This window comes from Protopterus annectens, chromosome 6.part0, assembly GCF_019279795.1.
Source record: "Protopterus annectens isolate FY-2018-M chromosome 6.part0, PAN1.0, whole genome shotgun sequence".
Lineage (NCBI taxonomy): Eukaryota > Metazoa > Chordata > Ceratodontiformes > Protopteridae > Protopterus > Protopterus annectens.
The window spans coordinates 794,843,884-794,860,385 of NC_056737.1; the positions used below are offsets into that span (position 1 = coordinate 794,843,884).

A 16,502-nucleotide genomic window follows, 5' to 3' on the forward strand; every position below is an offset into this window, starting at 1 on the left:
TAACACTTCTGTGGTTGAGTATTTGGCATACTGTGATTTCTGCCACTTTTATTATGGGGGAAAACAGAGCATACACTTAATGAATCTCTGAATATAATTATGAGGGTCTATATCAGGCAGTCGAAATCACAGTTCAGTGAACTGCTCAATGGACAAAAAACAACGAACGTTCGTTTAAACGTTCGCATCTGTGAGCGTGTTTCACAGGGAAAGGAGAAAGTTGACCAACATTCCCAACATAACATACACTGCAGTATATCAAATGCCCACGGGTGGGGGGCTGTGCCCCCCACTTATATATACCAACTCCTAGAAAGGGCATTTCCTGATGTTGCCCAGCTTTCTCCTTTCACATGAAACACATTGGTAGATGTGAACGTTCATTTAACTGAAACGTTTTTTTTTGTTCGTTGAACAGTTTGCTGAATTGCAATTTCAACAAACTGATGCAGACCCAATTATAATATAGCTAAATGTAATACCAACAATGCATTATATAAAAATACATTATCATGCACTGAGAGGAAAATGTTTTATTTCTTTGTGTTGGAAAAGGTCCCCACAAACCCAAGAGGGGCTCCCTGGGAACTTGAATTGGAATATAGGGAATTATGGTGGCAGATTTGCTTGAATACGAGTGTTAACCCAGGATTGAATGAAGCTGTTTCCCTCAGTAGTGTTCTAAAATTGTTTTCTGCAAAGTTAAAATGCAAATTTATGAATTTGTACAAAAGGGGTTTTATATGTGTGATATAACTTTTAGGAGCACACATCAATTTTAGATATTCCTAACTTTTTCATTAATACTTTATTAATTGTACCATTGGCTATATTTTTTGTATCACTGGTTAATTACTGTGGATTTTGTATTGGAGGAAATTTAACATGATTGATTATAGAAAGTATGTAAGTGGTTGTAAAAGTTATTTTTTTATACTAGTTCTGATGAAGTTCGATATTAAATGTATGAACCGCTTAACTAGTTGTTAAAAGCTCTGGCTTTGTTTTTACAATTGCGTGGCGATTTCAATGGCCCTTACGGACTCCACGGAACACACTATTTTCTTGGTTCTTAGTTTGATCTTGTGAGTTTGTTCCCATTTTGTGTTTTGTTTTCAGGTTTCCCACTCATCCCAACTAGACAGAGATGTTACCCAAGGAAAAGTATATCTATACATGTTGACTGTACAAGTACAGAACGAGTGACATCAGCTTCACCTCATCCTGAACATTCTAGCACTGTCCACCCCACCACTTTGTTCTCTCAGTTAGATGGCGATGGGAACATTGCACACCACGTGAGGTAGAGTGTTTAGATAAAAAAGTGCATTTCACTCGCCAAAGGACAAGACTGGTTGAAAAGCAGGAGGAGCAGATGGGCACTTTCCTATATCCCGTCAAAGAAGTACCACATCTGGATGATACCATGACATTAGTCCATAGACTTGGACACTTACTGATTTACATTCTATAGTTAAAACTTTTCATAAAATTGTGCAGGACCCACAAAAGTTTAAAGATGAATTAAACATGGTCATTCAAATATATGAACCTATACTGACAGATTTACAACAATTGTTAAAAGCCGTAGTTCCACTTGATATAAATAAGACAAAAGCTGGCTTGGTTCCAGTAGAGGGCCCAAATTATTCAACTGCTGAAGGGAAAAGGGCATTAGCAGAAGTTTGAGAAAAGCTCTTACAAGAAATTATGACTGTTTGTCGTGTTAAACCAAACTGTAATGAAATTACTGCATGTAAGCAAAGCAAGGGAGAAACGAGCTGATTATTTTAGCAGACTTAGGAAAGTCTTTTCAGCACATTCTGATGTTGCAGATCCAATGACAAAGACTAAAGTGGCTTTTAATTCTGTTTTGCACATGAACTTTTACCTAATATGCAGACATCAGTAAATCAAAATCAGTTTGCTTGGCAGGAGGAGGATATAGATAAGTTAATAAAATTCACAGAACACTACATGGATCAAGTAGGTAGAAAGAGGAGAGATGTAAAAGATAAATTCCTGCATTTGCAAATGCAGTTTTGAAATAAGAGGTAGAGGTAGGGGCAGAGGCAGGCAAGGTAGACAGAGTAGAGGAAGAACACATTTTCAACCAAGTCAAGCTAGGAGGGGACTTGTCACAACTGTGGGCAAAAGGGACATTGGAAAGGCAAATGCCCAAATCTACTACAGGAGCAAATGCATCAGTGGCAAAATCAAAGATGTTCCAATGTTTCTCTACCACTGTCACTCTGAGTGGCAACAAAAGTCAGGGGGAATGTACTGACAACACTCTGGGGGAAGAATGAGGTAAATAAACATAAGAGCCTTCATACAAATAGGTCAAGAAAGACCTTTTAAGTTGGAAGTAGGACAAAAAGATGTCCCATTTCTGATTGACCCTGGTGTGACCAGGATAAAATTTTCGTATCTTCTGAAAAGTGTCAGCAGTGGTTGTTGCAAGAAGAGCAGTAGGAGTGTTAGTATCTAAATCCTTTCCGATTTATTTAGGCCTGACTGAAAATCAGCATGCCTTTTTATTTAAGTACCTTAGCTGCAGCAAATTTAATGGGAAGAGATCTGCTTTGTAAATTAGGATGTACTATTTTTGCACTGCAGATGGTGTTTGTGTAGATGTACCAGCTGAATCTGAAGAAGTGATTGCTGTACTCAATATTGTGGGCAAAACATTCTAATGAGGTAGGTTTATTAAAATCTACTATAACTGTGGAAATGTGTATAGCACAGTATCCTTTAAAACCTGACACAGAACAGGGAGTTAGACCTATGACTGAATCTGTCTTCCAGCAGGGAATTATAGCAAAAGCACGTAGTTGCTGTTGTACTCCCATTCTCCCAGTTAAAAAGCCAGGCAGGGATACAGTTAGGTTTGTACAGGACTTAACAGCAGTAAATCAGTTGTCATACCTGCTGACAATGTGTTAGTGTACCTGAAGCTGTAAGTAAATCATCTACATATTGCTTCAGTACAGCAATATGTAGATATTATCCTGTGGTGCCAAATCCAGCAACTATATTAAGTTGTATACCACAGTGGACTAACTTTTCTGTAGCAGATTTATGTTCAGCTTTCTTTTCTATTCCTATTCATCCTGGTGGCTCGTGTTTATTTGCCTTTACATATGGGGGAATTCAATATATGTGGCAATGACTGCCACAAGAGTTTGTTGACGTCCCTTAACCTTTTCACAAATTTTAAAGCAGGAATTTCAAGAAATTCAGTTTCCATGTAAATCTGTATTGGAGCAATATGTAGCTGATTTACATATAGCTTCAGGCACACAAGCACATTGTCAGCAGGACAACATACATTTATTGACTGAATTAGCAAAGAAGGGAGACAAAATATCAAAAGAAAAACTTCAGTAATGGTCACCTAAAATAAAGTACTTAGGACACTTAATCTCTGAGAGAGGCATCACCTGCCTTCATGTTGAAACTATTATAAAAGAACCTCATCGTGTTACTCAGAAGCAGCTATGACTTTTCTAGGTTTGGCTGGACACTGTAGGCAGTGGATACCAAATTATGCAGAAATTGCTAGACCTTTGACTGATGTGCTTAAACAAGACACACTAGAGCCAAGAAAATGCTTTAACTTTCTTAAAACAAGCCCTTGTTACAGTCCCAGCCTTAGGATTTCCAGATTATGAGACCTTTTACTTTGTCATGAAAAAAGGGGGTTATGCAGCAGGGGTACTAGTTCAAAAACATGATGATGTTTTTAGACCTATTGCATATTACAATTCATTGTCAGACCCTGTGGCTAGAGGGTTTGCAAGCTGCCTGCAGGCAGTAGTAGCAGCTGCACTGATGGTAAGTCAATCTGCAGCATTGGTCCTAGGACAGAAACTTTCCCCAGTGGTACCTGCACTGTTATTAAAATCTAAAACGCAGCATCTCTCTGTCACTAGGCTGCCAAAGTATGAGCTGCTAATTTCAAACCCTTCAGTCATCGTTGAGTGATGCCAGAGATGACCTGCATGATTGTATAATTGTGACTATGTCATTTCTCCTAGACTTGACTTAAAAATATACTCCAAAGGACAAAGCAAAAATGGAACTGTTTGTGGACAGATCTTGTAGAAAGAGATCAAAATGGAAGTCTCGAAGCAGGCATAGCTGTATGTACTAAAAATACCATATTGTGTCAGGAAAGATTACAAGGGGTTACATTTGGAATAGTTGCTGAATTGATTGCGTTAACAAAAACCTATAAATTAGCTAAAGATGAAGTTGCTGACATTTACACTGACAGCAGTTATGGGTTTGGGGTAACCAATGACTTTGGAGAATTGTGGAGACTGAGAGGATTTTTAATATCAGCAGGTACTCAGTTGAGATAAAAAAATGAAAGGTTTGTAAAGGACTTATTAGATGTTTGTTGTTACCAAAGGCTTTAGCAATAGTTAAACTGCAAACTCTCATAAAAGAAGACACTTTTACTGTAAAAGATAATCGATTAGAAGAGTATGCAGCCAAGTAGGCTGCTGGTTTGAATGTCACTAAAAATATTGTTTTTGTTATGCAAGAAACCTCTGCAAAAGCTGAAAGTCTTTGTAATTTTAATGATTTGATTACTTGTATAGAGTAAAGCTTCAGTCTTTGTAATTTTAATGATTTGATTACTTGTAGAGTAAATCTTCAGAGGCTGAGAAAAAAGGTGGATCAGTGATGTTTGTAAATGGCAAAACCATTTATTATGGGTATATCCTGACTGCAGGATAGTAGCACCTTTTAGCCATACTAATTTGGTTGGTAAGGGCATACCACTTACTGAATCATATTGGTAAGCATGGACTTAATCTTATGCAGTGAGATAGGTTTGCTCCTTTTTCTCAATCTGTAGATAGTCTTTATGTAAATAATTGTGAAATTGGCCTGTCGCATAATTTTGTACTCCCTGAGAAGGCTAAGTCTTTTGCATTTTCCCTCCACCTTGAGGACCCTTTGTAAATATCCAGTTGGACTATGTTCAAATGCGACAATTTGCTGCATTCCAGTACATATTGGTTATAATTTGTGTCTTTTCTGCATGGGTGGAAGTTTATCAGTGTGGTAAGTGTGATGCTGAAACAGGGGTCTGTATCACTTAATCGAATGATCATTACGTCAAATACCTAATGATTGAACCTTAATTGTCGAAATTGCTATTCCTCAAAGTACCTAAACATCAAAGGAAATGTTGAAAAGTTTTAGTTGGCCAGCCAAGAATGCTAGGTTCATATCAATATATAGCTCACAGGATTCATAGTAGAAACTCCCAATTAAACCCTGCCTACCATCCAACAGTTGGGTAAAATAATTATTCATACCAATGTTGGCATGAATACTCATTGTGTGCTCTTGGTTTACCCTTTTCCTCAATGTAGTACAGTCTTGGAGTTAGTATTTCATTTGAGGGTTGTGGGGGCACAGGGTGCTTGCCACCCAGCAAAAACAAAAAGAAAGTGTGGTGCTTACTTTAAGGTAATGCTCATTTTAGTGGTTTGTTTGTAAGGGTACCCCCACTTTTGTAGAGATTGGCTTGCTAGGTTATTTAGTTATAGAAAGTGTTTTTTTGTAATTTAATTTTATGTAGTATGGTGTTTATTAAAGTTGAAAATACTTTGTATTAGTTGTTTAGTACAGTTTTGTACATTCTTGATGTTTAAAAAGTTTATTGCTTTATCGTGTTGTAATATATGGTGTTGGCCAACAAAAATATTTCAGTAACTTTTTGTTCGCCATTTAGGTACTTCATTGAATGGTGAATTTGACAATTAGGCTTTGATCATTAGATATTTGATGTAATGATCGTTTGATTGCCTGATATAGACCCCTGAAACAGTAGTAAATAAATTGCTAAGGGAATTTATTCCCTGATCTGGGATACCACATACTATTTATTCAGATAGAAGTACCCGTTTTACTACTACAATTACTCAGAAAATTAAGTGTTTAAAATTTCTTTGCAGTTCTATTGTCCCCACCATTCACAGTCATCTGGTCTTGTTGAAAGGTCTAACCAGACTCCTAATATCAGAATTAGCAAAATTTGTTGTGAGATGGGACTAAAATGGCTGGATGCTTTGCCCGTGACTTTAATGGGTTTGCAGGGAACTTTAAATGCTACTCGTAAGCTAAGTCCATGTGAAATTTTTATTAGCTGTCCCATGAGAATGCACCCTTCCTCACCAGTCAGGAACTGTGAACTGGTATTCATTAATGAAGCTTTGCTGGACTATTGCTCAAAACTGATTTCTATTTTACAGACATTTTATAAGAGTTGAGGCTCTCCTCTGTCCAGCCACTGGCCCTTGTCAAGATCTACAGCCAGGTGATTGGGTCTACATAAAAGTATTCCAACACGAATCATCTTTGGAACCACAGTGGAAGGAACCTCATTGTCTTTTCCTGTCTACTCATATTGCGGTAAAGTGTGCTGGAATACTGAATTGGGTCCATGCTTCATATTGCAAGAAAACCTGCTTGTCGTCCTCGGTGTCTATAGAAAATGGCACCACCCCTCTTTCTGGTGATATCACTGACTCTCCTCCTGCTACTGCTTCCGATCGACATGAAAGAAAACTCTTCAAATGCTGCACCAGTATGCCATCTCCCCGCCAGGACAGCCAGTGGCCTATACCCCTCTTATCTTTGCCTCTCTACTCTCACCCTCATTCTAATTTCTCTAATCCTTACAGGCTCCTTCCCATTCAATCCTCTTTAGCCCATTCACTGCCCTAGTGACCTAGTGTACTTCTACACTTACCACAAGAGGCTACCCCTCCCCACTGATATTCCATTACTTTACTTACTCCTTGCTTTCTTCCCTTACTAGCCTTTACTTTCATCTCTCACGAACTCTCAGCCCACTCCACCTATTACATCCAGAACCTTACTTACCCTCTTACAGCTTATTTTCCTGCAATCTAAGCTCCACTGATTGGCTCTCATCCTTCTCCTATTCTTTCCTGCTCTTTTCTATCCCTCATATCTAACTAGCCTTCCTCTCTTCTACCTTATCTCCTTCACGTATCATCCAACCCTACTTCTGACTTCCTCCCACCTCCAGCTTGCTCCTTACTCTGTCGACTCCTCCCTTACATAGTAGACATACCACCTTTCCCTGTTAGCTCACTTCCCTGCTCCTCCCCCCTCCCTCCACATCCGCCTAGCGGTTATTTAACCCCCCCTCACCTTTATGCCATCTTTGAATCCTACCCATCCTTGGCTGCTGTATGTACCTGGCTAGGAGTGTGCTCCGTTTGTAAGTACTCCATGTGTTATTTGTACGCAAGTATCGGGAATATCCCTTAAGGTACACAGACCTGATAGCCATAAATGTTCCATGCTATGCATCATTTATTTAACTAGCGACTGCATTTCTTGGGTGTTTTAACACTCCTGCTGTTATCAGGCATTTTATACTATAATGCGATACTCAGCTTAAAAAGTTTGTTTATATTAACAGCGTCTGTATATAGAGTTTATTCCATAAGTTAATGTTCAGGATAGAGGCTAAAAGATTGGATTCATTCATTCCCTGTATATTCTGGTTTCTGCCATAAAAGTTCTATGCTATGCATTCTTTCTTTAACTAGCGACAGCTGTTCCTGGATGTTTTAACGCTCCTGCTGTGCTAGGAACGCATTTTTACTAAAATGCGACAAGAAGCTTGAAATGTTTGCTCATACTAACAGTGTCTATTCATAGAGTTTATCGCACAAGATAGCAGTTCAGGATAAAGGCTCAAAGGCTTGCTACGCTCATTATCTGTATATTCCTGGTTTTAGTCATATCCTAACAGCTTGTATTTATTCTTTAGCGACTGATGTTTTATAGTATCTTTACCCTCCTCTTGTTAAGGAGTGTAACGACTATTAATGCTTGTATTAAATATCTTGCTTGAAGGGATCACTGCATAGAATCAGTGCTCTTGTATTGGCAGCGCTCAATACCTGCTTATTTGTTTTTGCATGACCAACAGCCTTTTACTTAATTCTAGCGACTGCTGTTGTCGAGCGCTCTTACGCTCCTGCTGTTTGAAGAGTACACTGATGAGTAATGCCTGGCTGTTTGTTAGAAAGGGTTACTGCTAATATACTGTTATAGTCAGAAGGGCCCACATGCTACTACGCTATATTGTGTTGCATCCGCTCCTGTTGAAATATTCTACAGATATCAGTTACTGATTGTATAATATGCCATCATACCGTGCATATGTTATTCCTTAAGCGCTTGACTAACTACTGTTGTTGGGCATACCAAGGTACCAGGAGAGAAAAAGGCACCATTTAAATACTGTTTTTTGTTAATGGTCGAAGCATTTACTATATTACTGACTGCATAACCGCCAGCTTCCACGTGCATGTGTCTTCACATGCACCTGGCTAAATGCTGCTGCAGTGACCTAGCAAGGTGCTTTTCCTGCTTAGAAGTAGTACTATCAAGAGTATGGTGTTTATTAATAAGTGCCTACTGTTGGAACTGACTTTTTTGATGACATTGTTTTGTCTTTTTTAAATTGAATTTGATACAGAGCCCAGTTGTACACTAACTTGTATCTAGCCTACAGTATCCCACTGTATATTCAATCTTTATTGTTTGACTCTATTCCAAATTGTATCTATTGGTATATGTATCTTGTTCACAACATTTCACTGTTTATTTAACCATTGCGATAGACTCCTTTGTTACATTCTATACTTAGCCTTTATTTGCTTCATTTTTAGTATATTGTGCCAACACTACTACCTTACCTGTCTATCACTACTACTATGGAACACATGCTGTTACTATTACACATTTATTAATCCTCTCTCTATTTTTTCTCCTCTCTCCAGCTGTTTTTTACCCTGCATATTCCCCTTGGGACCTCGCCTGGGTGGATACTTATACCCAACTAAAGTCATCAGATTCTTCCATTGTTCTGTGGTCTTGCAATATTTACCTCTCTGCTGTCTTAACCCCTGCTGGGAAGGTTGAAGCAAGTCTCCCCAAAGGACATTGTGGAAGTACGTGTATCTGCTGCTACCAAGCTTCTGTAATTTTACTCCTTGTTGCTATTTGTGTACGCCATCTCCCCGCCAGGACAGCCAGTGGCCTATACCCCTCTTATCGTTGCCTCTCTACTCTCACCCTCATTCTAATTTCTCTAATCCTTACAGGCTCCTTCCCATTCAATCCTCTTTAGCCCATTCACTGCCCTAGTGACCTAGTGTACTTCTACACTTACCACAAGAGGCTACCCCTCCCCACTGATATTCCATTACTTTACTTACTCCTTGCTTTCTTCCCTTACTAGCCTTTACTTTCATCTCTCACCGAACTCTCAGCCCACTCCACCTATTACATCCAGAACCTTACTTACCCTCTTACAGCTTATTTTCCTGCAATCTAAGCTCCACTGATTGGCTCTCATCCTTCTCCTATTCTTTCCTGCTCTTTTTCTATCCCTCATATCTAACTAGCCTTCCTCTCTTCTACCTTATCTCCTTCACGTATCATCCAACCCTACTTCTGACTTCCTCTCCCACCCTCCAGCTTGCTCCTTACTCTGTGCGACTCCTCCCCTTACATAGTAGACATACCACCTTTCCCTGTTAGCTCACTTCCCTGCTCCTCCCCCCTCCCTCCACATCCGCCTAGAGGTTATTTAACCCCCCCTCACCTTTGTGCGCCATCTTTGAATCCTACCCATCCTTGGCTGCTGTATGTACCTGGCTAGGAGTGTGCTCCGTTTGTAAGTACTCCATGTGTTATTTATGCATAGTATCGGGAATATCCCTTAAGGTACACAGACCTGATAGCCATAAATGTTCCATGCTATGCATCATTTATTTAACTAGCGACTGCATTTCTTGGGTGTTTTAACACTCCTGCTGTGTTACGGAACGCATTTTTATACTATAATGCGATACTCAGCTTAAAAAGTTTGTTTATATTAACAGCGTCTGTATATAGAGTTTATTCCATAAGTTAATGTTCAGGATAGAGGCTAAAAGATTGGATTCATTCATTCCCTGTATATTCTGGTTTCTGCCATAAAAGTTCTATGCTATGCATTCTTTCTTTAACTAGCGACAGCTGTTCCTGGATGTTTTAACGCTCCTGCTGTGCTAGGAACGCATTTTTACTAAAATGCACAAAAGCTTGAAATGTTTGCTCATACTAACAGTGTCTATTCATAGAGTTTATCGCACAAGATAGCAGTTCAGGATAAAGGCTCAAAGGCTTGCTACGCTCATTATCTGTATATTCCTGGTTTTAGTCATATCCTAACAGCTTGTATTTATTCTTTAGCGACTGATGTTTTATAGTATCTTTACCCTCCTCTTGTTAAGGAGTGTAACGACTATTAATGCTTGTATTAAATATCTTGCTTGAAGGGATCACTGCATAGAATCAGTGCTCTTGTATTGGCAGCGCTCAATACCTGCTTATTTGTTTTTGCATGATCAACAGCCTTTTACTTAATTCTAGCGACTGCTGTTGTCGAGCGCTCTTACGCTCCTGCTGTTTGAAGAGTACACTGATGAGTAATGCCTGGCTGTTTGTTAGAAAGGGTTACTGCTAATATACTGTTATAGTCAGAAGGGCCCACATGCTACTACGCTATATTGTGTTGCATCCCGCTCCTGTTGAAATATTCTACAGATATCAGTTACTGATTGTATAATATGCCATCATACACGTGCATATGTTATTCCTTAAGCGCTTGACTAACTACTGTTGTTGGGCATACCAAGGTACCAGGAGAGAAAAAGGCACCATTTAAATACTGTTTTTTGTTAATGGTCGAAGCATTTACTATATTACTGACTGCGCAACACGCCAGCTTCCACGTGCATGTGTCTTCACATGCACCTGGCTAAATGCTGCTGCAGTGACCTAGCAAGGTGCTTTTCCTGCTTAGAAGTAGTACTATCAAGAGTATGGTGTTTATTAATAAGTGCCTACTGTTGGAACTGACTTTTTTGATGACATTGTTTTGTCTTTTTTAAATTGAATTTGATACAGAGCCCAGTTGTACACTAACTTGTATCTAGCCTACAGTATCCCACTGTATATTCAATCTTTATTGTTTGACTCTATTCCAAATTGTATCTATTGGTATATGTATCTTGTTCACAACATTTCACTGTTTATTTAACCATTGCGATAGACTCCTTTGTTACATTCTATACTTAGCCTTTATTTGCTTCATTTTTAGTATATTGTGCCAACACTACTACCTTACCTGTCTATCACTACTACTATGGAACACATGCTGTTACTATTACACATTTATTAATCCTCTCTCTATTTTTCTCCTCTCTCCAGCTGTTTTTTACCCTGCATATTCCCCTTGGGACCTCGCCTGGGTGGATACTTATACCCAACTAAAGTCATCAGATTCTTCCATTGTTCTGTGGTCTTGCAATATTTACCTCTCTGCTGTCTTAACCCCTGCTGGGAAGGTTGAAGCAAGTCTCCCCAAAGGACATTGTGAAGTACGTGTATCTGCTGCTACCAAGCTTCTGTAATTTTACTCCTTGTTGCTATTTGTGTACGCCATCTCCCCGCCAGGACAGCCAGTGGCCTATACCCCTCTTATCGTTGCCTCTACTCTCACCCTCATTCTAATTTCTCTAATCCTTACAGGCTCCTTCCCATTCAATCCTCTTTAGCCCATTCACTGCCCTAGTGACCTAGTGTACTTCTACACTTACCACAAGAGGCTACCCCTCCCCACTGATATTCCATTACTTTACTTACTCCTTGCTTTCTTCCCTTACTAGCCTTTACTTTCATCTCTCACCGAACTCTCAGCCCACTCCACCTATTACATCCAGAACCTTACTTACCCTCTTACAGCTTATTTTCCTGCAATCTAAGCTCCACTGATTGGCTCTCATCCTTCTCCTATTCTTTCCCGCTCCGTTAGCCCTCTTGGCTCACTCCGCTCCCTACCCTGCCCCCAATTCCCACCGCCCCCAGCACCTCTAGCTATATTTCCTCTTCTTACCACACCCACTTCCTCCCTACACCAATCCATCACCGATACCCTTGACACACCCAGTATCTTCTATTCACCTCCTTGTTACCACACCCTCTAATTAACTACATCATCACACTCCAGATCTACACTTTAACTCTGATAACTGAACCTATCTTTCCACTTACACCAACTTCTACCATTTCTACCACCTCCTTCTTAACTCTGCACTCCCCACTACAGTCTTCGCCTATACCACCACATCCTCCTATATTTACCTTTAAAAACATACTTAATTCATTTAGCTTACTACTAACTAAGTAACCTTGATCATCATGCTTTTAAAACCTTCATCTATCTCTATTTTACTATTATTACTTCTAAACCTTTCCTATCTTCACTACCTCACCCAACCTAGAAAGTGCCACCATTCACGTCTCTATCACACAACCGACCTTCAAACTTCCCCCCTCTCACACTCACACTCACCTATCTCTCCCCATCTATTTCCTATAAAACAACACTATTTCTTCTCCTACAAATTACTCACTTCATAGGTTCATAGGTTCATACTAGGCTATCTGCCCAAGGGCATTTATAAGCCTAGCCCATAGTTATGTGGCTTTCGCCACCCCTTTAGTTTGAATAAAAACTATGCCTATCATTTTTCTGTGCCTCTGTCAAGCAGTGACACTGAAGTAATCCCTGGGGTATATCTGCGATCTCCCATCCATTGGTCAAGATTCCCCTTGAACAAGGCCAGCGAGGTGCTCTGCCTCACATGTACCGGGATTTTGTTCCACAGCATAGGGAGTCTCTGGGTGATGAATCTGTCCCTCCAGCACGTTCTATTTATAACCGTGTCAAGGTTTAAGTCTCCCGCCCTTGTGGTTCTGAGGGATCTAGATTTTTTGAGGTGAAGCATATTCATCAAATCTGGGTTTGACATGGCCTTATATGTCAGGCACAGGTCACCTCTGAGCAAGCGGTATGAGACTGAATAAAGCTGGAGTTCTTTCAGTCGGGCAGCATAAGACATATTTTTGAGACCCTTTATCCTTTTGGTGAGGAACTTTTGGGGCCTTTCAAGCTGCATCAGGTGTCTGGTCAGATACATTGCGAACGGGGCATTGTACTCAATCATAGGTCTAATGAGTGATGAGTACAGGGGGACGATGACCTCCCTTGATCTAGATGTGAATCCCTTCATGATCAGGTGGGCGATTTATAGAAGGTTTTCCTAACTACTTTAGCAACATGAGTGTCAAACGAAAGACTACTGTCAACTTGGGTCCCCAGATCCCTGATGACTTTTTCTGTGCTCAGTGGATTGTCACCTATATGGTAGCTAGTTTTCCCGAAGGGTATGACTATGCATTTTTTGGCGTTTAACTTCAGGCCATGGCTGTGGCACCAGTTATCCGTTTCTGTGAGGCCCTTCTGGAGGATATCTGTGTCAGATGTGTTTTCGACTATGGCGCCCAGTTTGCAGTCATCTGCAAACTTTGTCAGCCATAACCCTCCTGTGTTTGCTTGTACTTCAGAAAAGTAGATGCCGAACAAGAGTGGACCCAGGACTGAGCCCTGTGGGACACCACTTGTGACAGGCTTTGAGTCTGACATGGCTCCAGCAACTCTGACCCTGTGGGTTCTGTCGCTTAGCCAGTTTGCAACCCATCTTGTGATGTATGGGTTTACATTCAAGCTGATGAGTTTTTCGATGATACCTGAGTGGGGTATTGTGTGAAGGCCTTTGCCAGGTCGAGGTAGGCTGTATGGACTGCCTTTCCCTCATCAATGGCCTTGGTGACTGTCTCGAAAAAGTCAACCAAGTTTAAGAGGCAGGATCTGCCTTTGACAAAGCCAAACTGGGTTGGATCCAAAGTCTGCAAGTTCCCTATGTCTTTATTTATGAGTTCCATTATGATCCTCTCCATGGCTTTGCAGATAAGGCTTGTCAAGCTAATGGGCGGTAATTTCCAGGGTCTGTGGAGGCACCGCCCTTATGAAGTGGGACCACAGTGCCGCGCCACTCCTTGGGTACGTATCCTGAGGTGAGGCTAAGATTAAACAGCTGTCCTAACTGTGGGTTTAATTCCTCGTTGAGTTCATGAAGCACACAGCCGGGGACACCATCCGGTCCCATGGATGCTGTGTTTTTGCCTTAGTGAGGGCAGTTCTCACCTGGGCGTTGGAGATGTTTGGGGGCTACAATCCTCTGGAATAGATATCTCTCCTTTTGGGGAGGGGAGAAGTTTGCACTGAACCTGTCAGCCAGTATGTTAGCAATGTGTGTAGGTTCAGTAATTTTCACATCATTTTGAACTAATTCTGAGCATATCTGGGAGTTTCCTCCTAGGTTTCTAACATAGCTAAAGAAGGCCTTATGATTGTCTTTAGAGTCCTTGGCGATTTTTCTCTCAAAATTTGCCTTGGATGATTTTATGAGAGCTCTTAGATTTTTACTTATAATGATCAAAGGTGTCTTACCTTTCAAGGATTTTGCTCTATCTTGTAGTAGCTTCCTCCTTTTGTTGTAGAGCTTGTTTATGGCTGGGGTCCACCAGACTGGACGCTTGCCTTTGGTACAGAGAGTCTTAGTTTTGTTTGGGATTGCCTGATCCATGCAGTCCTGTAGGTGCTGGTAGAAGGCATTTGTAAGTGATTCAGCGGTTTGAGTAATGTTTACCACTGGCTCAGGGCCTTAAAGGAGACCACACTAGTTTTTAGAAGTGTGAAATCGGCTTTTGAGAAGTTTTTCACTGTGGTCTTTTTGTTTCAGGTGGGCGGGATGAGGACCTCCAGCGAGATTAGTTTATGATCTGATCTCACCAGTGAGGGTATACTTCGGTGTTGAACATTTTGATCCCATGTTCGTGATGATGAGATCAAGTATGTTTTCACCTCTTGTGGGGATGGTGACTAGTTGTTCCATGGCATTTGAGTTTATGAACTCCAGGAATCTTTGGGTTAGAGTGTTGGGCTTGAGTAGTGTTCCCAGTCTATATTAGGGTAGTTGAAGTCACCTAGTATGATGGTGTTTGGAGATACATTTATCCCCTCAATGTTTTCAGGAAGGCCATGTGAGGTTCCTGAGTTTGAGAGGGTGGCCTGTAACATGCTACAAATTGCAGAGCAGTCTTGCCTATGGTTAATTGCACCTGGATGGTCTCAGATGCATCGTGCGTTGCCACCAACCTTGAGGTGTGGGTGTCCTTTATGAATATGGACACCCCTCCTTTCTTGGTGTTGTCCGGATTTTGGGGCGGGCGTATGATATGAGGTGAAACCTGTTAGTGCTGGGGTGCTCTCAGGAGCCTTGAACCAGGTTTCTGTCACAGCACAGACATCGATGTTCTCCATATTGAGAAGGGCCTCGAGTCGTGCATCTTGAGATTGAGACTTCTGGCATTGAGCAGCATTACCCTTAGTTTTTTCCATTTTGGTGTTCTAGCGTGGTTGGTTTACCATTTGAGCCTTGCCTAAAAAGGCACTATGGGGTGGCAAGAGCCTTTGCCAATATCCGAAGCCCAGGGTGACAGGTGCAAGCCGTCCCTTGCGAAGCAGCGTGGCTTGTCCAGCATGTCATCCCAGGCAGACAGACATTGGATCCCCTTTGAATGACACCAGAATTTAAGCCAATTATTAAAGCTGATCATCTTATCACTGTATTGTGGCATCATTTTAGGTGAAGGTAGGATACTGCTCAAGGTCAGGGTCATACCTGCCTGGGCTACATAATCAGAGAGCTCCTCGGCGTCCCTTTTCATGTAGTCCAAGGAGTGCGTCTCAGGTCGTTGACACCAGCATGGACAATGACTGAGTCGTGCTTGTACCTGCTGTTGAGAGACCTGAGTGCTTGCGTTATGTGGCGGATTCTAGCGCCCGACAGGCAGCTTACTGTGACCTTCTCCTTACTCAGTCTGGTGAGCGGGACGTCAGTGTGTCTGACTATGGAATCACCAATGACAAGTGTGTCTGGCATTTTGTTTGGCCTTAAGGGCTGTGACTGTTTGACACTCTGACTGTGTGGTCTATGTGTTGCATGTGTTGGGTCGTGAGGTGGTATTTGTTTGGGTGTCTGCTTTGGTGGCCTCTGCTGTTTTGGTAAATTTTTGACCAGAGCCTCCAAGTATGTCTTTGTGTGAGTATGTGTATGATTTGAAGTTGTGATGGTACCATGTGTGACTGGGTATGTATTGTGTGTGGTTGCCTTCTCCTCCTGTCTGGTCTTGCCAGTCCTATGTTGAGAGAGCTCAGCCTCCAGTTTGGCCGTATAGTTGCATCTCGCATGTATTTGTGTTTTGTGGGAGAAGGAGAGGATTGTCTGTGTACATGAGGCAATTGTAACATTGCCTCAATATTCCCAGGTTCACCAGTTGAGCTGGAGAGGACACTAGCAACTGATCCCTCGACATACTAGAAGTAGTAGATAAAGAACTTTCAAAGGACTCCGGGAAGTGGGTTTTGGGCTGGTGGGGTACTATCTATAATAAGAGTGCTTTATCAAGGTGCAAGT

At 41.2% G+C, this 16,502-nt stretch overlaps 1 protein-coding gene across 1 annotated transcript in view; it reads left to right on the top strand.

Moving 5' to 3' along the window:
- The window catches only part of PCNX4 (pecanex 4), a 1,626,974-nt gene that overhangs the window by 145,156 nt on the left and 1,465,316 nt on the right, over positions 1-16,502 (top strand). The window lies entirely within an intron of this gene.